Source organism: Ascaphus truei, chromosome 8, assembly GCF_040206685.1.
Source record: "Ascaphus truei isolate aAscTru1 chromosome 8, aAscTru1.hap1, whole genome shotgun sequence".
Taxonomy (NCBI): domain Eukaryota; kingdom Metazoa; phylum Chordata; class Amphibia; order Anura; family Ascaphidae; genus Ascaphus; species Ascaphus truei.
Window position 1 is genome coordinate 29,181,258 of NC_134490.1, and position 24,429 is coordinate 29,205,686.

Below are 24,429 nucleotides of genomic sequence, written 5' to 3' on the forward strand. Positions count from 1 at the left end.
GGGAGGTTGTGTCTGTGACTGCATTTCCGGAGGTTCCCGGCGGCTCTCGCTATAGGGCGCCGCCATCGGTAATGTGGTTGCGCATGCGCAGTAAGTCACTGCAGCCGGCGGCCATTACCCTAGCTTGGCGCATGAGCGGAATAGGCACGCGAGGCAGCCAATGGGAGAATAGCTCCCAAGAAGACTACAGCCCCCAGCATGCACACGGGCAGGCATCAGGTGTTCCAGCAGAGCCAATAGGGCTGCAGCAATCCCCTGCTTCAGGATTAGATACATTTCGCGCGCTCTGACCACGCTAGCAGTCGGTGCTGGGATAAGGTCAGGGTAGGAGGTAGGTGCAGGGGTCTGTGACCCTCTGCACTAGGCTAGATTCCCCCTAGGCCCAGCTAGGCCCCGACTCGCAGGTATAGATTGTGGCTGCTACAGGGTCAGGCCCTTAGGTAGGGACCCTGCCCCATAAGCTGTTTGGTAGTTCAGGGACACAGCTGCAACGTTGCGCTGCCCTGGTAATCGTGGTGTGGGACCAGACCACCCTGCCAAGATTAGAGACTATCGTCATGTGGGACACTCGAACAGGATACCACCCCACGTGGAGGTGGACTCATCGCGGATGACATCACTGGATCGGCGGATCCCTTTTGTTTTCCCATCGGCACGCCCGGGTGCTGGAGCACCCGACAGGTACCTTTACACCAAGTGCACCAACCATTAACATACCCCATAGTGGCAGCGCTGACCACACATTGGGGTGGTAGGGGTTTTATCCTCGTGGACATCTGGGTGGTTGGGTGCCGAGGGTCCCATCAGGTACTGTGGACACGGTGTGGGTTACACGGGGGTGGGTTACTGCCCTGCACGGCTGGATAGTTAGCTGTAACTAGTAGTATTATTGTTATCCATTGTTCTGTTGCATCAGTGTGTGTGTTGTACATATATGGTCCTGCACGGAGTTATCCCGCATAGTTGGGATCCTGCACAGGTGGAGGCGCTGTTACATAACGAATCAGGTACACCCCAAGATCCCCGCGGCGGAGGTTCAGGTCTCTTGCGAGCCACAGGTAAAGCACACACACACCGTAGGCACCTTATCTCCCAGGGGGTGAAGGAAAGTGCGCTACATACATAACCCCGCACCCCATTCTACTGCGTTGCGAAATACATTGGTGCTTTACAAATAAACTATAATAATAATAGGAATATGAATAGGAGCAGTTGGGAGGGGGGGAGGGGAGTTATAGGAGCAGTTAGGAGAAGAGTTGTAGGAGGAGTTAGGGGCAGCGTTATAGGGGAGCAGTTAAGGGAGGAGTTATAGGGAGAGGTTATAGCAGTTGGGGGAGGAGTCATAGAGGGCGATTATTGGAGCAGTTAGGGGGCACGTTATAGGGAGCGGTAATAGGAGCAGATAGGGGAGGAGTTATAGGGAACGGTTATAGGAGCAGATAGGGGAGGAGATATAGGGAGCAGTAATAGGAGCTGTTAGGAGGGGTTATAGAGAGCGGCTATAGGACCAGTTAGAGGAGGGGTTATAGGATGCAGTTATAGGAGCAGTTAGGTGGGTTATAGAGAGCGAATATAGGAGGTTTGGGAAGGGTTTATAGGGAGTTTCATTCACATGAATGGAACTACAGTAAACTCTCTAGCATGGATAAGTCAGCTCTAGAGCAGCGGTGCGCAAACTTTTGCCCTAGCGCCCCCCTGCATCTTGTCCTCCGGTACTCGTGCCCCCCCCCCCCTTTAGCTCTGTGTGGCGTCAAATGACGCGCGGGGTCATGTGACGTCACATCACCCGCAGCGTCATTTGACACCACGTTGTTTTGGCAACGCGCGTGACGTCACGCAGCATGACCCCGCGGCATTGCCATGGAGACGCTTCCAGACGCCGGCTGAAGCAAGGTGAATTTAGGTTCCAGAGGCCTGACGCAATCCCCCGGCATTTAATTTTAATGCCTGGGGAAGACCACGGGGCCTCTGCAACCGCCTGCGCCCCCCCAGAGAAATCTCAGCCCCCCCCCGGGGGTGGCGCACCCCCCAGTTTGCGCACCCCTGCTCTAGAGCATAGTAGGATGTGGAAAATGCCAGGATAGAGGCTCCTGTCCACTAATTATACAGCTGCTGGTAAGAAGGTTGAAAGGCAGCATAGGCTTCAAACTAATGAGGCAGAAAACTGCCCATTGTATAATACCCTAAGGCTGTGCAGTGAATATACTGCTCTATGGGTGTAAGTCTATGTGACCTCTATGTTTGTATTACCTTGTTCATCCACTACACAATACTGGCCCCTTTGGTGTATCCCAGTGGAATTCACTTGAATGGAAGTGCATTCCCTAGCTTCTTATTACATAGGTGTAGCCTCTCTTTGCCCTAATAGAGGGTCACATCTAAGTGCGGTAATATAGATTGGTGTTGGTGCTTTGAGCCTCTCATACCTTTTCTAAGGCCTTGCCCCCGCTGCCTACTGCAGCGCCTGCTGTGGCGGACGCTGCACGGACGAGAGCCCTCCCCTCAATGGCGCCGGGCCCGCTGAGAGGGGGGGTCGCAGCGCTGTGGCGAGAGTTGCTCCTGATCTCAATAGAATTGAGAGCAGGACTCGCGACGGAGCGATAAGCCACGCCCCTCGGCGGTTCAGCCAATGAGGGCGAACCTGCCGGGAGACGTCATGGCCGCGCCCCCGTCACTCCCCCGCCACGCCCCCCCCGGTCTCTCTTCCTCCAGTGAGCTGCAGACCGGGGAATCGGCTGCACGCGCCGCCAATCTCGCGGGCGCGTGTTGCAGCGGAGTTACCGGGGCCTTAGCCTTAGGGTGCTGGTGTTCCGGGACGGTTGGTGTTGTAAGCAGGTGGTAATAAGGGCGCCAGGAACTTTATTAGACACACAAGTGTCTTTATTTAGACAAACTTGCATCATACACACTTCTTCCCTGGGTGGCCAGGTAGCTTCCCAGAGGCACACCGGCTTTGTCACCTTCCATTACCATTAGTTATGGATAATATGCAATCTCTTGGTTTAGTGGACTTGAGGTATTTCCAGGCACCTCACAGGTCTCTGAGCAGGAGTGTAACTTCTATCAAGGTTCCCATCTACCTGTCATCCTATACAGCTCCCTACTAGTCCATACTATGGTAGCCTGGTGTGCAAAGGCGTAAAGTTGCGTTAGAGCAACTCTGGGTGTGGCACTCCCCTGGGTCCCTGATCTAGGGATACCTTGCAACGAGTGCCACACCCCACCACATTTAAGACATACACTTCTAATGGTGAGACTCATCTGGTGTCCTCAAGGAGACTGGGGTCTGGAAGCTTCTGCAGCCCTCTTTATATCCCCTTTGGTGATGTCATAATCCCACCCTTATCATTGGGCAGAATAAAGGCAACCTTAACTGGTCAATGCCTTAGGCCTGGGACATAGTGAATTAATGCGGGCGGAGGCGCGCTGAGGCTCAGGGAAAGCGGTGCTTTCCCTGGCCTTACACAGCGCGCCGTCCGGGGGTGGGTCTGGGGGCGGGCCAGTGACGTCACGGAGCTGGTTCGCCCTCATTGGACGAACCGCTCACGTGACCGGCCCTGTGCTCCGGCGAGCGCCAAATTTGAAACCTCCGTGAGACACATACTTCCCCAAGCGTGCGTGCGCGAGCCCCTGCTAAAGCCGCTCTCATTGCGGCTGCAGGGGCTCAGTGCCAAGCAGCAGCGTGCCTCAGCACGGGTCAGCGCATAAGCGCTGACCATGCCCGAGGCCTAAGGCATTTGATCTCGCCATGCAGTCTGCGGCAGCATGGACTCAGCCTAAACTGCCATGCCTGGGGCAGCTGCCCCGCTCTTCCCTCCCCCCTCCCACTTCTGAATAGATATACAAACACATACATGTATTCTTTATATATTTATATACAACCCTGAGAAATGTATTCTTAGGAGGAGTGGAATGAGATTGACCTCAGAAATCACAGCGCCTGTTAAAACATACGTAGGCAACACTTTAGAAGTCAACAGAACGCTGATATTCATTGACAAAACCAACATGGAAATGTATCTACAGATCCCCTTTCATCTCACAAACATTCTGAAAACAAAACCAGCACCATCCTCTCCCTTCCCCTGTCAGAGGAAGTTTACAGAAATGATCTCCCCCTAAAACAAGGCAAACCAGAGCTTAAAGGACGTGTTATTTCAGTTTAACATCTGTCCAGAAAGACAGGACATCGGAAAGGAAACCAGCTGTTATGGAACCCATCGTACACTCACTGATTAATTGGGATTGTACGAGCTTCAGATCACTCTGCTACATGGATCTTTTCATAACACCACAGACTAGTTTACTTGATGCCTCTCAGCTTTCCAAATGTCCTGTTTACTGCTTGTTACTCTGATTTACAGTGGACGATGTCAGGTTCGGCTATCAAGGGCCCACAAGGGGAAACAGATTGTAAGGGACCCCATATGGCCATAAAACTGTACTGACTCAGATATACACACTGATATACACAGAGCAGACTGACTCGGGTACACATACAGTGATGCACGCAGAGCAGACTCCATGCAGCCGCACTCACACACAGGCTGCCCTGAGAGATTCCCCCAGAGTCCTGAGACTACCCAAGAGTTCAAGAGATTCCCAGAGTTTCTGGGAGACTTGGACAGTATGGGCCCAGTTGGAATTGCCCCTATTAACCAAAAGGCCAATTTGAGCCTAATAGGCTTCTCATTGGCCAGTATGGTGCTGGGCTTTAAATAATAACCAGGAAGTACTGGGGCACCTTCTTGGAAACCAGGGGGTCCCCAGAGCTGAAATAAACGCAGTTCAGCTTCGAGACCCCTACATCACACCTATATAAAAATAGGGAGGGAAGGGGGAAAGGACAGGCTTCTGCTTTAAAAAAAGGCATTAATCATATCACCTCAATATACATATAAGCATCATTAGTTCAGTTCAGACAGATTTACAGCGTTAAAGTCAGGGCACATTGCAAACATTTAAATTCCTCCTCTTGTTCAATATATTGTTAGGATTGAACCAGGGGGTCTCCGGAACTGTAACGCATTCATTTCAGCTCTGGGGACCCCTTGCTACCTGAAATACTTACCTCCATATGGGGTGCCGGTAGCTGAACAGCTCCCCTTGCTGAACAACTTATGAGCACCCCAAACCCTCCTCTCATCCCCGCTGCTCAACTTGTCAGAGAATCTCCTGATGAACAACTTTTCATGCCCATCTCCCCTCCCTGGCCAAAAAATTGTCAGCCCCCCCATCCCCCTGGCTCAACAGTGGAGATGTTAGTCCTGGGCAGGACACTTTGTAACCAAAGTCTTATGAACATCAAGTCAACTGTAATATAACCACTTGAGTTCCCACGGTTAAAGATTAACCTTTATTAGAGAGAGAGAGGTAAACAAGTAGTGGCTTCGTAGCCTCTTATACTCTGTATTAGCCATTTATTATGGTTCACGGGCTCCATATGTACAGTAGGACTGACGTGGTTTCTCCATGCTTCAACTATTCATCTCAATGTACCTGTTATCTGCGCGGAAGCAAATACATTTGGATCATTAATTCCCTTGAGCATCACTGCTTTGCTTGGCCGATGAGATTGTATTGCCCATGCATGAAAAGACTTTAACCCCTTCCCTGTCAGAGGGATCTATCATGGGATTTCTATCTTCATTAACGCTTTGCCCCCCCCCCCCCCCCTCCCCTGAAAGATCATCAACGACCAGCATTGGTGTAGTATCGAAGACTTGGGATCACTAGGGTGAGATGGGATATTTCCTGCAATGTGTTTCTAGGGAAGGTGTCACGTACGGCACACCTGTGAGTATGTGACCTGCATATGGGACAAGGGTTAATACACAGCTCTCTAGCTGGCCCACTTTTCACCTTCGCAACGGCCCCTCAAATGAACAATATCTCCCCTCAATCCGTCCCCATATACCATCTGTCACGAACAGCACAATTTTGAGCAGGTGACTTAGATCTGCAATCAGGGTTAATACACATGGCTACTCTAGCCAACTCACCTATCTCCTGCTCAAGGCACTTTCAATGAGTTGATATTAACCCCTTACTCGATTGCAATCATATCTATTTGCTTTCACCATCCAAGAAATATGTAATATATATATACTGTAATATAATGTATATATATCTGCCATGGTCTCAGGTCCATGTTTATTAAAGAAAAAACTATGCACTTAACACACACAAATCTGTTGTAGCAAAATGTGTCCGAAAATGTAAATACTCTCTCATGATCGGGCAACAGTTTATTCATAGCCCAAAGCATTACTTATTAAAGATTATTTTAATATATATAAAAAATACAATGCTTTAGATCAGCAGTGTGCAAAGTGGGGGGCGCACCCTGCAGGGGGGGCGGGAGAATTTCCAGGGGGGCGTGGCGGCTACAGAGGGGATTAAATTAAGTGCCGGGGGAACCGCGTGATGCCTCTGCAGCTTGTCTTAGCTGATCTTCGGTGACGCGTCGCCATGGTAACCAGCATCAAATGACGCAGCGGGTCACGTGATGTCACGTTGCCATGGTAACATGATGTCACATGACCTCGTGACGTCATTTGACGCCGGAGCCGAGGAGGAGAGGGGGCGCGAGGCAGCAGGTAAGGAGACAGGGGGGGCGCGAGTTAAAAACTTTGCTCAACCCTGCTTAGATTACATAAAAAGATTTTTACAAGAGCATACAGTTGCAATAAATGCAGAACAGTTTCTTAAAATAAAATAATAAAACAGACAGAAATCCCTATACAGTATGTTACCATATGTCACAGGTCTTTCGCAGAGAGGTCGCTGGAGTAGAAGATGAAAATTCACGTGTCTGATCCCAAAACACACCTCTGTTGAATTCTGATTTTCATATTACCTGGGTGAGACTTTTGTACTATTTCTCCCCCATTGAAACAACATAAGACCCACCCTGTCGTAAAATCGGCACTCCTGACAATTTTATGACTTAGAAAACAAACAAACATTTTCTTCTGACATTTAAAAGTCTGTCCGAATATAGAAACACCATCACGGCTGCTCTCCATACACACGCCTGCATCTAATTTGACAATCTAATGTCTATTTTCGCAAGGGAAACAGTTATCTGTCTTAGGCACCTCTTACCCATGCAGTGCCTGGTATGATTTGATTTGTCTAATTGCATTGGTGATAGATATTCACTTGTTACTCTTATGGATTGCAGCCAGGCCCATCATTTTTTTTATCTTTAATAAAGTTCTCCAACTAAGTGGTGACCTGTTTGTCACCTCTCCCTGGGATGCATAAGGGGTATCTCAGGAATGCTACAGTTTCCTTTGTGACTGACAGACCAGGATCTGGTGATCGTCCACAGCTTTGTAGCCGATACATTATTTCACTTTTATTGGGCCATCAGTGATAGCCCCTCCCCCCACCCCCCAATTATGCCCTCTTTGTAGATCAGCACAGACCCAGGAATGGTCTTGACCTGTCATACACACAATAACTTTTAAAACAAAAAGTTAACCACATTAACTCCTGAAGCACCAGATTGATTAAAATACTTAATCTATTCGCCACCATTTTCATTATAGAAGAGGTATAGGAAGTATGGGTTTTGCAGAGGGAATACCTTATGTGTGACTTACACACAACCGGAACAACTGTTCTGGGCCGATGGTGGAGAAGGGCCTGGTCAACCAAAAGTCAGACCCATCTTCCTTTTTTTGCCATCCATGCCCTTTACTTTTCTAGGCTTAACAGGCTTCCAGTGGTATTTCCTTTGATGTTATAAAGACACATGAAGAAGAGACCTTTTGAGATTTGTATAGCTCTATATATATTATGGCATCTATAAAGAACTCACTGGTTGGTCCCATGGTATCACAACCTAAGAAAATCCAGGATCAATACAGCTATTTCAGCTTTGCATTACAATAGCAATTTAAAGGTGCAATCCTACATAGCCAGCCCCCCAAAAAGCACCTTTTATAAAATTGAGCAGCCAGGGGAAATCAAACCTCTCCCCAGTCTCAGCTTACAAATTAACGTAAAAAAAAAATTGAAAATACTTATAGGTGACACATTTTGGTAAAAAAAAAAAAAAAAAAAAAAGGCATCAATTGCGTTTGTTCACTTTAGGAGGGGCGGACCTTTTCATCAACACGCCCCATCCTTGCTCTGAGACTGTTCTGTATATCTGTACTTTCCTTGTGACTTTAGAATCTACTGTCTTTATTTATACAGTACCCACCTACACTGACGCTGACATGAGGCCACTTTGATCGCACACAGGACAGACTCTTTAATCTACAGGCAGTGGCGGATTTTTAAAAAAATGCCGCCCTTAGGAACTTACCTGGTGCCGCCCTCCTTCTCCAGTGCCGCGCCATCCTGTTGCAAATGTGATGCCATAACACTTTACATTGTCGGCCGCGCATGCGCACGAGGGGACAGGCAAGCGCCGATCGCGTATGCGAGGGCAGCAAGCGCCGATCGCACATGCCGCCCCCAAATTCTGCTATTCCCAAATGTTGCTGCCTATCGGGCCTAATGGGAATCCGCCACTACCTACAGGAATTGGGTTAAACATGTCACTGATATTAAGTCACTTTGGTCTTACATGTGACTGGCCCTTTAGCCTAGAGGAGTTAGGTTTAAACATGTGTAACAGGTTTTCCTCCACCCTCTGGGAGATTTCACTATTACACTGTGTTTTGTGCTGCTCACCTGCTGGCTCACAGAATACTGAGCGTCCGCCGATGGTAGTGGGGACAAACAGGACAGGCTTTTATGGCTGGTTGGTTCTTTCTTACTGGTGCAGCACCTCCATTCCCCGCAGGCCCCAGCAGAACTGGGTGCATTCCCTGCAGGAAAGCTCTCTGGTACTCCCCCTGAATAACTGAACTCTCAGGCAGGAGTATATAAAACTGGAACGGTCTTTATTCTCTTTACAACAGGGTACAGCATACAACAGTATACTTCTTAGGATGGTCCTTGGGTCTATCCTCAGCTCTTCCCTATTTACATTATGCCTGAATTCATTGAACTCTATGTACAGCACAATGTACACTGTCAGTGCTACAGTATATTAAAAAAAAAATTCTTATTATAATATACAGTGACAAATATAACAGAATATACCATTGGTGTGTGGTGACCAAACCCTGGATAGCACTGGGGTGGATGGAGTGCCTGAATAGAACCCCAAATATGGTTCCAAAAGCACGGGGAGAAACAGACAGAAAACCGTCTCTGAGGCTGAGAAGAGAGAGAACCACAACACAATTCCATAAAAATATCATTTTATTCAACTGGAATTGTTTTCTATAAATAATTTAGTTACATTGCAAAATAAGTCATTAAATGAAGAATGTTTCCTTATCAATAGACACCAAAAAGAGATGGGTCAGTTAGTTGCCTTCAAACTATATACTGTATGTGGTGTGAAATGACTGCAGATCTACTGGAAGAGTCTTTCAATTGCAACCTGAAAATCTTGCATTGGCCGTATAGGCTAGTACGAGGCCAGTTGATAACATGTGTGTGCTATTGGCTGCTGTCCAACTAAAGTTAGTTATGACTGGTGTCCTGGGGAAACCTTTCTTTGACATGCCCCAGCTCCTGGATCAACCGGACAATGCTAGTGAATTCTCTAACAGCGGTGCGCAAACTGGGGGAAGACTGAGTGCGGGGGGGGGGGGGGGGGCGCGGGGTTTACAGAGGCCCTGCGCGCTTCCCGAAGGCATTTAAATTAAGTGCCGGGGGAGCTGCAGGGCCTCTATAAACCTAACTTACCTTGGCTCCGGCGGCTTCTCACATGCGTCGCCATGGTCATTTGACGCCACAAGGTCATGTGTGACGCCACAACACATTTGACGCCACAACACAATGAAATGTGTGGAGCGTATTTCAGAAATAGATAACAGCATTTATTGGTAGGAAAACACAAATACATTCACATGTAGAAATGTCCGTGTCAGCAAGGGTAGAAGCCATGTACACTCGCGCAGTGATATATCTCTGTCCCCGCGTCCGGTAACAGGAGCTGCGTCAAGCTGGAACTGGAGTGACTACAAGCGACTACGGAAGCCTCCACAGCACAAAAAGGCTGGCGATGTGGAGCTACGCATTTCGCCGTTAACACGGCTTCATCAGGCTCTATGGAGATGGAGATACATCACTGATTGACCCTACACACAGCCGTGCAGACTGTGAAGGAGGTCACAATGATAACTTTCTATTCTTCTGTGCTTACACATGTCCATGTAAATAATGTTCATATTGATTATTGCTATACCACACTATCCTTACTCCCTATTGGGTGCAGATTCGTGCACGCCACGTTTTTATTATTGTTTTTATTTTTGAATTGCATTGCCATAGTCTTGATTGTCTATCATACAGTCTTGACATTTCCCTCTGGCCGTTGTCCTTTGCTCCCCAGTTGTTTCTCTTTCTTTCACATGTTCTAAGGATCTTGGACAGATCCGAGTGGGGTTTGAGCTGATAGGACTTGTCTCTGGAGACAATCACTGTCATCTAATACGGTAGTATCACACATTGTGTTTACACTCCCTGTTCTCCGCTTCTGGTGCCCCTGGTTCTAGCTAGCGCCCTAGTTCCTGTTTTTCAAATTATAGAAACAGTAAGGGGAGGAGTTATAGGAGCAGTAAGGGGAGGAGTTATAGGAGCAGTTAGGGGACGAGTTATATGGAGCGGTTATAGGTGTAGTTAGGGGAGGAGTTATAGGGAGTGGTTAATAGGCTTAGTTAGGGGAGGAGTTATATTGAGCAGTTAGGGGAGAGTTACTTGGTGCAATATTAAAACAGGACATTTAAAGTTTGTGTAAAATCTGTCGGATCAGAGACTGCTGTTAACCTCTGCACCTAAAAACCCTGATCATGAAAGGAACCTTTAAATAAGTATCACACGTTCTATCTGACAAATACATTGTTGCACAGCATGAGGGACCAAAGTTCATAATCTATATGGAAGCACTGTATTCTGGGGGATAATGGTGAAAGGCGGGGTTGCAGACCTGTCTAAGACATGCAAATGAGCATACAGTAATATTTCAATTTGCTATATGCTTAACGGTGGAGGTTTTTTTGTCACTTTTTTTGTCACTTTTTTTTGTCACCTTTTTTTGTCACTTTTTTTTGTCACCTTTTTTTGTCACTTTTTTTTGTCACTTTTTGTGTCACTTTTTTTACCCACCATAACTTAACTAATGTGTGGTGGATACCAAGCTTCAAATTACAAAGCCAGTATAACCAGCCTCACACACTCTGAGACCTAAAAGGTCGAAAAAGCTGTCTGTGGGTAGGTTTACTGGCTGTGCATCTTAAGCCAGGCTGTGCTGAAAAGCTGTGCAATGCAGCAAGCATAAGGCCTGGGACATACCCGTGCTGCTGCTCGGCACTGAGCCCCTGCAGCCGCAAGGAGAGCGGCTTTAGCAGGGGCTCGTGCACGCGTCAGCACGCTTAGGGAAGCGTGTGTCTGACGGAGTTTTGAAATTTCCCCGCTTGCCGGAGCGCAGGGCCGGTGACGTGAGCTGTTCGCCCAATGAGGGCGAACCAGCTCTGTGATGTCACTGGCCCGCCCCCGGCCCGCCCCCTGATGGCGCGCTGTGTAAGGCCAGGGAAAGCACCGTTTTCCTTGAGCCTCAGCGCGCCTCAGCACTGGTTAAAAGCACTATGTCCCAGGCCTAAGGCTGCGATTATAGTGCTGGTGACGGGAACAGCGACGCGACGTCGTGTCAAAACAAATGCATTGATGCTGTCACATGCGCTTACAGTAAGCGCGGCGCAACACCTTGGTCGCGATCGCTGGAAGTCATCTCAATTAGATTTTTCCAGCAACCGTAGCTTGACGCCGCGTCGCCGGCACTATAAGCGTAGCCTTAGCTTATAGGGGTCCATGTCAAAATGGATTTGAAGCAAAAGGTGTCACATTGTGTGCTCATTTGCATGTCATTTCCCAGACTCCCTTGCTGCAGTGGAAGCACTGTATGCTGGGCGATAATGGTGAAAGGCAGGGTTGCAGACAAATATTACTGTGCGCTCATTTGCATGTCCTAGACAGGTCTGCAACCCTGCCTTTCACCATTATATATAAAGATCTGAAGGGCCAAATTACAGTGTTAACACAGTTGCTTACTAAAAGAAGGTCATCCGGATTGAAGAGGGAAACGACATTTGTGTCATACTAACTAACTCACTGGGAACTGTTCCTTTAAGGCAGCACTAAGGAAGTTGAAGCCAAACGCTAATGTTGCCTAGATCACAGTGTGCAGCTGATGTGCAGCCGGGAGAAAGCATGGTGTACTGATTCATACTCCTCTCCTGTAACTTCACCTACACACGTAGAAATACTACAGACCCCCCGCGCACCGCCTGTAAGTATCTTTATGCAATCAGAGCTCTGTGGGGTGTATGTCGTAGATTCTGTGCTGGGTTCCACAATGTTGTTGGTTACAATGAGAAATCTGCATTGGGAAAACTATCCGCAGCAGGGCTACAAGAGAAACAGCATCGGAGCAGCTGTGAGTGTGTCGGTCTTGACAGGTTAGGCAGAACCATTGCTTTTTAATTTACACGCCTGAAGTTCCACTATTCTTTTTTCTATTTCCCAACCCAGACTTACTTGTACTTTTTTTTTTCCCCCCAATGTACAAACCCTGTGTAATAGGATTTTATCGTTGACAAACACAGACAACTCATTTTTTTCTTTACAAACCTGGATTGCCCCTATGTTATTATTCCCAAACTGGAGTGTAACCACTGTTTTTTGTTTTACATTTTATTTACAAATGCAGAGTATCGCTGCTCTTTATCGACAAATCTATAAGGCTATTTTCTTGCCAATGGTCCCACTGTTTTTTTTCTTTATTTCCACACCTGTTTTATTATTTACGTGCCCGGGAGACCACAACTTCTTTTTTCTGTGTAAAAGGGCTTTTCTATTTCAATCTAGTACATAAATATTAGGTTAGGCGCAAAGCGGTCGCTCCTTGGTTCAACAGGTTTAAAAAATCGCGGTTTTCCCTAAGGCACTTTGAGCACTCTCTATTTTAGAGAGAAAAAAAAGTCCATATAAAGCTGTAGGATGAGCAGTTTATTTAATTGCAGTTTGGGGTAGCACTGCTAGTTATTTTATGTGTATCTTTATTTATATAGCGCCCACAGTGTAGTCGGCGCTTTACATAGACAATACAGTACAGGGAATTATAATACAATAAGCACAGCAAAGTCAGACATTAGGAAAGGAAATCCCTGCCCCGGAGAGCTTACAATCTAAGTGCTATGTTGGGAAATTTACAGAGACGGCAGGTGTGGGAATAAGTGCAGTAGACTGCAGAACACTCGAACTACCGCTACTTTTTAAATTTATGCTTACAATCACAATACGGTTTCAACCACTGTTTAATAAAAACAGTTATTTTGTGTCTGAAGCATTTATTCCCGTTGTAGCCCCTATTATTATGTTGTCACGTCTAGTACTGCTGCATAGCGCTATGTACATGATTGCCACTATATCAATAAAAACATATTTTAAACTGAGCACTTTTTTTTTTTGGTGCCAATTCCGCCATTGCATAAAATAATTCTTATAGTTGCCCTATATATTGTCCTATGAGGAGCCTGTCTATCCCCCACTGTCAGAAATCCAGATATGTATCAAAGAAACAAGTCCCATTTTAATCTGTGTGGTTTTTTTTTAACCTAGAGATTTTGATACATTGGACCCAGGTTATCTAACCATTACATTGTTTTTTATCAGCAACCTATGAATTGAGGTGTGATTGGTGACCCTAAACGCATTAAGCATTTTGTACACAAGATTAAGTGCAACCAGATATATACTGTATATATTATACGCAGAGGAAAATATGTATTTATGTGTTATTTATGGCTCTTTTTTTTCTCAAGCGCCTTAGAGGATTACAAATCAGATGATTTAATTGTGAAATAAATACATGCAAAATGGATAAATAACAAGTTTATTATGTTAGAAAAACTTAGTGTATAAATAAGGCATCGGAAAGACTTTAAAAAAAAAAAAAAAAAAAAAAAAAAAAAAAAGTACATTATTGTCTAACATGAGAGCAGGGGAATTCGGGGAATTTAATGAAAAGGCTTTAAAGTTGTGATGATGTTTGAGGAATACAGTAACTAAGCGTCTGTTATCCCTGCTCAGTGGTATACATCTATAAACTACTAAAGACATACCAGTTGGAATGAGGAAAAAAAGGGCCAGTCCCTCCTCAGACTGGAAGTGTACTAATAGCAGTGACATGTTTAAGGGGTCACGTTTGGGTGATTAACGCCTTTTATTATTCACATCTGACACCTTTTTTTTTTTTAAAGTCTTTTTAAATATGTATAGTGGAATGATGAAGAGAAAGGTGGGTCATATTGTTACAAGGCAAACAGCATTTGTCAGGTGATGGGTTGTAAACTCCTTTGGGCAGGGACCTCCTCCATATCATCTCAGTTTGACTTGACATACTGTATATGTACTCTTGTTATACAACGCTATTGTCCTCCCTCCCATATTGTACTGCACTGCAGAATATGTTGGCGCCATACAAATAAAAACATAATAATAGATGGTCACTTTATCAGGGGTGGTTCCTAGTGGACCAGATTTTGGTTGAGGACTGTTAGTAACATGCCTGGCTAGGGTTGTGGGGATGGGGGCTTGCAGGCTGTGTGCCCTACGAGTCATGGGGAATACCTAAGGGCTCAGTATATAGTGGGAGCCTGATCTGCTGAGCCCTACCTTTGCCAATGAATCTGCGGTCAGTTTACGGTAACCCGTGTCTTGGTGAATTTATGGGGATGTTAGGCACGTTTATCAAAGATCTCAAAGTCATTATTAGCACAATTGTTTTGACGCATTGCTTGTACAGAATGCCAGAAACCAGAACGTTTGTTACTTGAATCCAGATTTTATTTACATAGATTGAATGGAGAGAAAGTGATGTAGTGATTTTGATACATCTCATTATAATCTGTGTCATGTAACTGCTCCCTATAATTCCTCCTATTGCTTCATGTAACTCCTCGCTAATTTTTCTTGCTCCATATAACTGCTTCCTGAAACTCCTCACTAATGCCTCCAATCATGCCATGTAACTGCTTGCTATAACTCCTCCTATTGCTCCATATAACCGCTCCTATAACTCCTCCTATTGCTCCATATAACCGCTCCCTATAACTCCTCCTATTGCTCCATATAACCGCTCCCTATAACTCCTCCTATTGCTCATATAACCGCTCCCTGTAACTCCTCCTATTGCCCATATAACTCCTCCTATTGCCCCATATAACCGCTCCCTATAACTCCTCCTTTTCTCCATATTACCTCTCCATATTCCATGTAACTCCTCCTATTGTTTCATATAATCGTTCCCTATAACTCCTCCTATTGCCCCATATAATCCCTCTCTGTAACTCCTCCTATTGCCCCATATAACTCCTCCTATTGCCCCATATAACTGCTCTCTATAACTCCTATTGCCCCATATAACTACTCTCTATAACTCCTCCTATTGCCCCATATAACCGCTCCCTATAACTCCTCCTATTGCTCCATATAACCGCTCCCTATAACTCCTCCTATTGCCCCATATAACCGCTCCCTATAACTCCTCCTATTGCCCCATATATCCGCTCCCTATAACTCCTCCTATTGCCCCATATAACCGCTCCCTATAACTCCTCCTATTATTCCTGCTAAATTTTTATAAACTAGAGATTCGGGAAACTCCTGTTTTTATAGAGCAGGAAGGGGTCAGGGGGCCAGATGACTTGCACTCGTGTAGGCTTCTGAGAGTTATTGCTCCTTTAAGATAAAAATAAATAAATGTATAATTCTCCTGTTTATCTTTGCTGCTTTGCTCTCTGGCAGCGAATGGATTAAACAGAAGTTTCCAGGTATGTACTTGTTGTTCATGGATTTGCGTTCATTTACCAGGCCTTGGCCTTCCGACTCAACGGTGTCTTCTTACAAAGATTAACATTAGCCCTGATACAGAACATACAACTCCTCTGGAAATGCCACACGTGTGATGCGGTGGAATTTTATTTGTCCACAAGATCCGCGCTCCTGAAATCGCACAGGGCATCCCTTGTGTACGGGGGGTTCAAAGGACACACGGTGCGCATCAGCATCTATTTTAAGTGTCTTATCCTACATGCTGTTGTAGGAGCATGCAGCTGGTCAGTAGAAAAATTAACCCCTTTACTGCTTGAGAGGCCTGTATTGCAACAGCAGTGAGAGGGTTAAACAGCGGTGGTAGGGGTTAGTGAGTGAGTGGGTTTGCAAAGTGACCTGTCAATTACATTTAAAAGGCATTGCTGTGTACCTCTTAACCCCGCTGCTGCTTTGTATCCTATGTATGTCTATGTATATAGTGTACTCGGCGCTTTACAAAGACCAATACAGTACAGGGAATTATAATACAATAAGCGCAAGTCAGACAATAGGAAAGGAAATCCCTGTACTAGCGAGCTTACAATCTAATTGCTTTGCTGGCAGGTGAGGAGTTAAAACACCCTGCGAACACGGTCATATATATCAGAGGTGCGCAACCTGGGGGGTGCGTGGCGGTTACAGAGGCTCCGGGCTCTTCAGCGCAAGGCTTCTGTAACTCACTTACCTAAATTCAGCCAGCTTCGGGAGACGCGGCATCAAATGACGCTGCGGGGTCATGTGACGCAACATAATTTGACGCTGGATTTAAGGTAAAGGGGGGGGGGGGTGCTACACTGGGGGAGAGCAGGTGGGGGGAGAGCAGGTAGGGAGGCACAGCACAGAAAGTTTACGCACCCCTGATATATATTACACATTGCATTTACTTTACCTCTTTCTTCCTGGACACACCTCATTGATTTTGCAATCAATTCTTTCCTGTTTTAAAATAATATTTACGTTAAAAACATTTGTTCCGGGCCTATTAAAGATGGCGGTCAGTTCATTTACATGCTGGCAGTTCCTCAGGCAGCAAAGGCATTAAACATATCACCCTGGGGGTTGCTTCTTCATCTTGACATAGTGGTATAATTATATGTTAGTGCTATACGATTATAGTTGAACGTTTCCCTCCGCATTGTCTAAATCAGGGGTGGCCAACTCCAGTTCCCAAGAGCTACCAACAGGCCAGGTATGTGGGATATCCCTGCTTCAGCACAAGAGGCTCAATCAGTGATTCTGACTTATCCACCTGTGCTGAAGCATGTATATCCTGAAAACGTGAAGACTTAGGCTAAGGCCCCGGTAACTCAGCTGCAACGCGCGCCCGCGATATTGGCGGCGCGTGCAGCCGATTACCTGGTCTGCAGGAAGAGAGACCGGGGGGGGGGGGGGGCGTGGCGGGGGAGTGACGGGGGCGCGACCATGATGTCACCCGGCAGGTTCGCCCTCATTGGCTGAACCGTCGGGGGGCGTGCCGTATCGCTCGACGCGAGTCCTGCTCTCAATTCTATTGAGAGCAGGAGCAGCTCGCGCCTCAGCGCTGCGGCCCCCCCCTCGCAGCGGGCCCGGCGCCATTGAGGGGAGGGCTCTCGTGCGTGTGGCGGACGCTGTAGTAGGCAGCGGGGTCAAGCCCTTAGCCTCTGACCTGCTGGTGGCCCTTGAGGACTGGAGTTGGCCACTCCTGGTCTAACTGTTTGGATAAAGAGCCCTGCTTCTATCTTCATTTCTAGACACTTCCCTCATGGAGACCCCTCCCACCCCAAAATAGCCTATATTAAGTGAGCTCCATGTCATGCCTTTTAAATCAGATTATCAACCTTCTTCTTATTTTTCCCTAGCTGTTTTGTATTGTAACTTTTGTATTTAAACAGACCCAAAGCCTGTGCCCATATGTCAACTCCACTAGGCAGCCCAGTGCTGTTTTCCATGGATACATCAAAGGGTTTTATCAGATAACCTGTCACCCTAATCTTCTCAGATAAAGTTCTTTGATGTCCTAATGAGGTCAGTAAATGGAAGGGGATTAGTATTTTTATTTATTTCGGACCAGTCACTGTAGACCAGATGTGGGCAACCTATTTTTCAATGTAGCCACAGGTGTGGCGAATGGGAAGTGAAAATCGCCGCACCGTGCTTTTCGGTTACTTGCGTCACTACAAATTTTAGCTCCTGGAAAAAATGACAGTTCAAGGTCGGGTCTAGACTCCAACTGAAGGCAGAGGGGAGTATTGGATGGCTGTGCTGCGTCAACGACTCATTCAGAAAGCGGAAACCAGCACTCGCGGTCAGGAAAAAGTTTATTTTACTGTGGGAGCTGGCAAACTCATTCGCCACACTTTCATGGCCAATTCGCCACTTGTGGTGATTGGCGACAGGGTTGCCCACCTCGGCTGTAAAGGTCACGTGGCAGCGCTGGGGAAATGCTTGATTTGTAAAGGTCATTTTTCAGTTGGGTCATGATAATGTCGAGAGAGTCTACTAGGTGGATAGTGAGGGGTAGAGAGTTCAAGCCGTAGGGCCCAGTATGAGAGAGAGATTTCAGGCAGGACATAGCAGTAGAGACACGTGGGACAGAGAGAAGACAGCCCTGAGAAAAATAGAGACGTGCAGGTATACAGAGAGGTGCGTTTTTTTTTGTTTTTTTTCTTGGTAACATGCTTTTTGGAGTTTTTTTTTAGATTTGACCTAACCTCTTTTACGATAAGACTGTTTGTTGGTTTCTGAACCTACGTATATTGCCAAACTAAACGGTGACTTTCATGTTGTGTTTGTGAAGCCGTTATGTGGTCATCATTAGCCAAACAGATAAAGAGGAAGGACAATAAGATGGAGTAGTTTAGTGGTAAGAATACTGTCTTTGAAGTGGGTGGACCTGGTTCAAATCCCAGTTTCTGCACTCCTTGTAACCTCGGGCACGTCACTTAATCTCACTACGCCTCAGGTTCCAAAATCAGAGGATAAATTCTTTGCAGCATGTCCCATGACGGTCGCTTTTTTTATAAAAATGGAACCTTACCTTGGCTGTAACAGGACCCCGATGTCACTGACAACCTGGGATAGAACAACATGGTTGCCAGTGGTTTCACTGTTGCAGGCACTCAACAATTAGATTGAAGCAGAATTCTTTGTTCCCTGTTCAACATAATGTGAATCTGTCTGCTGGAGAAATTAGTAGTGTCGCTCACGTAAGTGGAGCTAACCTCTTCTCCATCTCAGGGAAGCGGCATTGTAGCGCATTGAATAAGGGCCACAGTGTATGTGTACACTCTCAGTTTTGTGTAAGAACACTTAAGATCTCTATGGATATCTGGCGCAATTCCAAAGAGTTCAAGAAGCTGGGACTAAATATTTCTTATCTAAAATATGTACCCCCCCCCCTTGTAGCTTGTGATTAAGTGTTGAAACTCTATGACCATGCAGACAACAATGCAGCAGTGCCACCTTATTAGTGTATATCAGTGTGCCTGTGTGCATCAGTGCGTTAATAATGTATGTGCACTAGTGTTTCACTGTCTGTATATCACTGTTGATCTGGGTGTATGTTTATTAGTGTGGTAATGTGTATCAGTGTGTTTACATGTATCAGTGTGTTAATGTGTCTGTATCAGTGTGGTAGTAAATCTGTGCATTGGTTAAAGGTGCATCAGATGCTGGCTTTAGGGTTCACCAACTATAAATGGCAGAGGGGCACCATTACCACCTTCCCTGCCAGAGATGTCAGCATCACATTGATCCACAAGCCCCTCTGGCACTGAAGAGGTAACGGACTCATATAGGAGGGGAGGGAGTGGGGGGGGGGGGGGACTCTTTCCTGCCTTGGAATCGCAAGTAGGAAATTCAGAACATCAGAGGTTCCACAGACATCACTCCTTCCTTACTTTGATACAATGGTTTCCTATTAGGGCAGCAGTAAGCTTTGGCATTTTGACCTATGTGGCATCTCCAAGGCTTTGCCCTTTCAGTGCAGGGCTACTGAGGTTTATCCCTTTCACTGGCATGGGGGCCTCCAACTCATCACTCTTTCTTGGTCATGAAAGATTATTTTGTCTGGAGAAGACCTGTAATAGGGAAGTTTACACCTGGCAGAGAAATCGAGATTAAAAAAGGGCACAGCGTTTGATACAACTCATATGTGTCATGTAAGTCCTAGCTAACTCTTCAAAAGTGCAATTAAATAATGACACGTGAAGTCATCTAGGGAAAGTCTCTGGTCATTAGGAAAGGTTCTGTAGTCATTTGAATGCAGTCTCATTCAAGTAATTAGAAGCGGGTCTCACTCCATGGAAGACACTCTTAATTCTTTAAGGCTACGTCCCCAGTAACTGCGTGCACACTCGCATCGGAGCGTCTGGTGGCGCGTGCACCAGTTTCAGCCGTGATCTGTGGTCTAGGGATCACAATGGGATGCTCAAACAGGGAAGAGCAAAGACAAGATTTTTGGCGGGGGCATGGCCATGACGTCACGCGGCTGGTTTGCCCTCATTGGCTGAACCGCTGCCGTGACATGGCCAGCGCTCTGCCGCCTCACCAGAAGTCAAATTTCTTGACTTCTCAAAATGCGGTCGTGCGTCACGCTTTCTGCAGGCGTGCGCAGGTAGTGACTAGGGCCGGCCCCATACAGCCCCGTATCTTGTTCGCACCGCACACCGTAGCGTGCGCAGCCACGAGCACTGGGACCGAGGCCTAAGAGCGTCTCTCAGAAGGCAGTCCCATTCACTTCATTAGAAGTGTGTCACACTCGCTGGAGGCCGTCTCACTCCGTTCATTAGGAGTGTGTCTCATTATCAAGCAGTCTCAATTAATTCATTAGGAGTGCGTCTCTCTCATTGGATGAGAGTCTCACTCGTTTCATTAGGAATTCTTCTCTCTCATTGGTTTACTAAAATTTGCCTTTCTAAAATTAAGAGTCTTTGTTGATCCCACATAATAATAGTGTTTTTAAGCATTTATTTAAAACGAGAATGTTATGATCACGGTTTCTCATATACTGTATTTCCTCCCTTGAATATTTGTTATTGCTTCTACATTGTTTGATTACTAGGTCCAGTAAAGCCCTTTTTCCTAGTTGGTGCCTTAAAACTGGATTCCTTAAATTCTAGGCTATTGCGAATTGTGTGTGATGAAATATGGCTGTGATGAAATGTCTACTCGCAATCTTTCCCAATAAAGAGTTGCATGTCCTAACTGTCTAGTTTCTTTTCTTGTGTACTGTATGTAGTCTGTTCAGTGCAGGTCATCTTAGGTGATAGAGATACAAAGCACATAAGATATTTAATACATTTGAACACCTATAAAATGCACACTTGCATTTTTGAACATGCTTTTCAACTTTTTAAAATCAAATTAGGGCAGTATCTTTAATTTCAGCTTTGGGGACCCACTTCTTCCGGAGATACTTACCACCTCATAGGGAGTGTCGGTAGCTGCTCCAGCCAAGCAGGCGGATAACGGCACACCCTATGAAGGTATCTCCAGAAGCAGGGGTCCCCAGAGCTTAAATGAATAGGGTTCAGCTCTAGAGACCCTGTGCTTCAATCGAAAGTAAATCAATGAAAATAAATGTTAAAAAAAAAAAGGGCTTGGATTGCTGCTTTATATGCTCCTACCTTTCTCCTCCCATGGATTTTAGTCTTTATGGGGTTTCTAGTATTATCTGTATTTAATATGGGTGCCTTAATAGTTGCTAAACTCCCCATTCGCCCCCACTCCACCCCAGTGACCCAAAGCTATTTCCCAGTACCTATCTATTCTTTTCAGCCCATTACTTCTAGTTTGTCCCTCCCCCTTCCCTCCTAGTTTACAAGGTTGGAGTATAGTAGATTTGAATCATCCTCTCTCCAGCATTTATTTATTTATAAAATATTTTTCCAGTAAGTAATACATTGAGAGTTACCTTTCGTTTTCAAGTATGTCCTGGGCACAGAGTAAAACAAAATAATACTTGGTTACAAATACAGTTACATAAATGAACAGGGTATACATTATATACAAGACATTGCGTGCACAGTTAAAGAAAATATATATTATGGGCGGTTGAAACCGTTACAGACCAGATTAAAATGTGAGACAGCCTTAGATTTGAAAGAACTTAACTGGTGCTGGATGTGAGAGTCTCTGGTAGGTTGTTCCAGTTTTGGGGTGCACGGTAGGAGAATGAGGAACGTCCGGATACTTTGTTGAGCCTTGGGACCATGAACAGTCTTTTGAAGTCTGATCTCAGGTGATAGAAGATCTATAAAGATAGCACCTCTTAGAGAAGGATTCCCAGTACTCTAAAACCCCAACCCCCCATCTTTCTACCCTAATTTCCTGGCCATGTATTAACCTCCCTCAGTCCCCACTGCCTCCCTGGGGTAGCACATGGTATTGGTAGTTTTTCTGAAAATACTACCTTTAGAGTTCCTTGCCTTAAGCTTGCGGCCTAGATCGCTGAAGTCATCTGTAACTTTGTCATTGGTACCAACGTGTACAAAGTCTGCCATGTCATTCCCAACACTCTGTCTACCCAATCTGCAATATCCTGAATCCAAGTATCTGGTAGACAAGAATCTGTTTGGTTCATGTGGTCACGGCAACAGATTGCCCTATCTACCCTCCTAATGATGGAGTCTTCTACAACCACAACCTGCCAATGTCACTGAGTATCCCGAGTCCCCTGTGTGCTGAAGGAACTATTCCTCTGACTGCTAGAGGAATCTGTCTCCCTCAGCGTTGCGATTCCTGCCCTCATCCTATGAATATATTCACTCAATCAAGCAAATCTATTTGGATGGGACAATTCAGATCTGGTCTGCCTCTTCCTGTTACCCCTGCTTTCCATGCTTATCACCCAGCTGCCTACCTCTTCCTGCTCCTATATACCGTAGCATTTCAAGATAACGAATGGTCGTGCCTTATTTTTACAAATGTCTCTTACAACCCCTACCTGCACTAAATAGTGAATTATTGTACCTGCAAGGTTTTACTTATGTAACGGGTTTCCCCCCCCCCCCCAATCGCAGATTATACTGTGGGTGCGGAGAAACATACGGTGTTACCATAGGTGTGGTGCATTACCTGTTGGCTCACAGGAGGGCTGAGCTTCCGCCACGGGGAACCTGGGGCAATATATACTAGGGGTGCTCACTTACTCAATTCAGCGCCTCCACCTGCGATGGCTCCCACCAGAGGGGGAGTGGTTCCTCGCAGGACAATCACAATAATCACATAAACTGTGGGGTATATTAACTAATACTATTTACTTAGGAACATAGGATAACACATATCATGGCAATAACATCATAACCGGTGTCCCTCTCTCGAGGAGACACTTACTGCGACGTCTCACAGGACGCTTTACCAACACCAGGTGGTCCCACCCAGTGTCCATAGAGTCCCACCCAATGTCCCGCACTCTTGCAGAGAAGCACTGGGTGACTGCGCAGTCACAATTACACTAAGGGCCCGTTGGTGCACTTATGACTGTATGATACCTGCCGAGCACTCCGGTGCTCGGATCAGCAACACTTCGAAAAGGGTCAGACGTGCGATGAATCCGTCTGATCCCAACCTTGAGTTATTCTCTGTGGCCCCGACTTGAGCCCGAACTCCTTCCCTGGAACCGCAGCGTCCGCTGAGTCCCTACCTAACACTATAACAACGTGACACACTCTGTACTATAAGCCGTCCCTACAGCACAGCATCCTTAGGTGGCTTAAGGAAAACTCCTAGGGCCTGCGGGGTTACCTAAGAAGGTAGGTCCCTGCACCCACCCTACTCGTAACACGGGCCCTGGGCCATGGCTCCCCGGACTGGTTACCGCTATGAACCCTCCCAGTTGCCTCACGCCACTTGCAACACGGACCCTGGGCTATGGCTCCCCGGACTGGTTACCGCTATGAACCCCCCAGTTGTCCCACGTCGCTTACCTCACCTAATACCTGCAGCAACGCTCTGCAGGCTAACACTCAGCCCACTTGTCCCTTTCTATTCCCCAGCTCTAACTATTGCAAGTGACAGGGGTCCCTAACCTGAGACTATCCCTGGCAACACTCACTAACCTGGTGGGGAATCAGGGCTAACTTGGACCTTAGGGCCACTGGCCTAGTGCAGGGAGTCCCTGACTCCTGCACCCTACCTCCTTCCCTGGGCTGCTCCTGACTGTGACTCCCCAACGTGCTGCAAGCCCGCGAAATGTATACTTTTCTTCTCCTAGGGATCCTGCAGCCCTATTGGCTCCTATGAAGCACCTGATGTGCTTGGCCCTAAGCCTCATGGGAGTTGTAGTCCCGTGGAGGCTGTACTTACATTGGGGCCGCATGCGCACCTTCCCTGCGCCTGCACTAACCCCTAATGGCCGCCGCAACATCTCTCTCACTGTCCCTGCCCTCGCGCGACCCTCTAAGAGCTGTCTCAACTCCCTACCTAGTCCTGCGCATGCGCGACTCTGTTGGCCCGCCGGGAGCTTACTGCGCATGCGCAAACCGGCACGACATGGCGGCGCCC

The 24,429-nt window shown here is 46.5% G+C and overlaps 1 protein-coding gene across 2 annotated transcripts in view; it reads left to right on the forward strand.

The window, feature by feature from the left end:
- Positions 1-12,221: 12,221 nt before the first annotated feature.
- PDE4C (phosphodiesterase 4C) overlaps positions 12,222-24,429 on the forward strand; it is a 322,499-nt gene continuing 310,291 nt past the window's right edge. Inside the window, exon 1 of one of the 2 annotated variants that reach the window (XM_075611049.1) lies at positions 12,222-12,361. The gene's annotated coding sequence lies outside the window, so the exon portion shown is untranslated. The remainder of the gene's footprint in view (positions 12,362-24,429) is intronic. The other variant, XM_075611050.1, reaches the window with a different exon arrangement.